Source organism: Schistocerca serialis, chromosome 1 (assembly GCF_023864345.2).
Source record: "Schistocerca serialis cubense isolate TAMUIC-IGC-003099 chromosome 1, iqSchSeri2.2, whole genome shotgun sequence".
In the NCBI taxonomy this organism is placed as follows: domain Eukaryota; kingdom Metazoa; phylum Arthropoda; class Insecta; order Orthoptera; family Acrididae; genus Schistocerca; species Schistocerca serialis.
The window spans coordinates 305,412,173-305,414,279 of record NC_064638.1 but is presented as its reverse complement, the minus strand read 5'-3'; positions in this window follow the sequence as shown (position 1 = coordinate 305,414,279).

Below are 2,107 nucleotides of genomic sequence, written 5' to 3'. Positions count from 1 at the left end.
AGGAGAGTGCAGCGGAATATGGTGTTACGCTCTGTAGGGGCATAGAGAACAACTCCTGGGGGAGGGGGGGGGGAGCTTTGCTGATGATGATGGGGCTATGTCCTCTAGGCATTAGAATCATCGAACCGGGAGCATGGTACTGGGTAACCAAAGGAAAAATCGAAAAGACCAGGAGATTATGGGGGTACAGCTAGGTGATAAATTTGCAGTCAGAAGAAGAGGGGAGGAATTATGGCAAGCGTCATGGGAAAATGAGGCAACATAGCGGAGGGTCTTTCAATTGTTGCCTGACGTTAGGGAAAGTTTACAAATGGATTATTTTAAGCCAAGTAAGGGTTTGCTACACTTCCTCACAGGGCATGGACCATATCCGACATATTTATGTCGTTTTGCGAAACGGGCTACACTTATTTGTGACTGTGGCACTGAAGAAGGCACTCCTGATCACGTTATCTATGAGTATCAGATATACAATGATGTGGCAACCCGATTACCAAAACAACTACCTAACCATAACACCTTTTCCTTGATAAGACATGATGATACATTTTAGATTCTCAACACCATGGCAAACGATGTGACGCAGAAGAACTTGAATTAGTTTATAAGTGACCATAATGGTCGTTGAATGAAAATAACCGATAAGACTGAGATGCACCTGCCCAGTAACGCCAGACACGGAATGGCCAATCGCCGTAACGACCGAAATCAGGATCAGGGAGGCAGGTGCGTCAACAACATCAGCCTGAAAAGAGCACTTACTTTTTAGTTATTATGTACTAGCAGCTTAGAAACGAATGTAGATACCAACTAACGAGTACTAACACGATAGGGACTGCAGCGAGTTCAAGTACTTTGGGCCAGCCCAGAGCCAGGGTCACGCCCACTGGGATTAGCTCGGTGGGCAGGGCAGCAACTATAGGTTTATAAGATTTTCTGGCACACCTGTAACGCTGCAGAAAATACGAATTTTTGTATCCTTGTAGAGTAGAATAGTAAACATTAATCTTGTCCATAGTAATAGCCATTAATGAATGTATGAAGCTGAAATTTTTATTGTATTAATTATAAGGCCCACTAATTACAATACAATACAATCTTAATCATACAACATTACTCACTACATAAACTAATTAGTGGACCTTATAATTAATACAACAAGCAATTGTAGCTTCATACTTTAATTAGTGGCTATTGCTATAGCTATTGACAAGGTAATTGGAATCTACTATTTTACTCTACAAAATACAAGGTCTAATTCTGCAGCATTACAGGTGTGCCAGAAGTTTTACAAACCTACTTTTACTGGCCTGCCCACCGAGCTAATCCCAGTGGGCTGGCCCAGAATTACTTGAAATTGCTGCAGTCCCTGTCATGTCAGTTAGTATCTACAGTATATTATAAACTGCTACTACCTAATAGCTGAAATAGAAGTGCTGTTTCGGATTGATGTTGTTGACACACCTGCCTCCCTGATCCTGGAGCAGAGCGTCCATTCTCGGCGGTACTGGGCAGGTGCATCTCAGTCTTAGTCATTTTTTATTCAATGACCATTATGTTCCCTTATGAACTCCCTCAGGTCCTTCTGCGATACCTCGTTTGCCAAGGTACTGAGGATCAGATGGATATTGGCTCGTCTTAACAGGGAATAGGTTTAGCGATTCCGTAGCTGGTGTCGTAGTTCGGTTGCCATGTAATTGTATATTGGACACTCGTAACTAACGTGTTCAGGTGTACCATCTTCAGCGCCACATTCACACGTGAGTGTAGCCCGTTTCCAAAATCGACATAAATATGTTAGATATGGTCCACGCCCTGTATGGAAGTGCAACAGACCCCTACTCAGCTAAAATAACCCATCTGTAAATCTAATATCAGGCAACATTTGAAAGACCCTCGGCCCAGTTTCCTCATTCTCCCATGGCTCCTGCCATAATTCCTCCCCCTTCTTCTAATTGCAAATTTGTCACCTACCTGTACCCCCATGATCTCCGTGGTCTTTTCGATTTTCCCTTTGGTTACCCAATACCATGCTGCCTTTTCACGGATTCTGATGTCTGGAGGAGACAGCCCTATTAACACCAGCAAAGCCCCCCTCCCCCCCCCC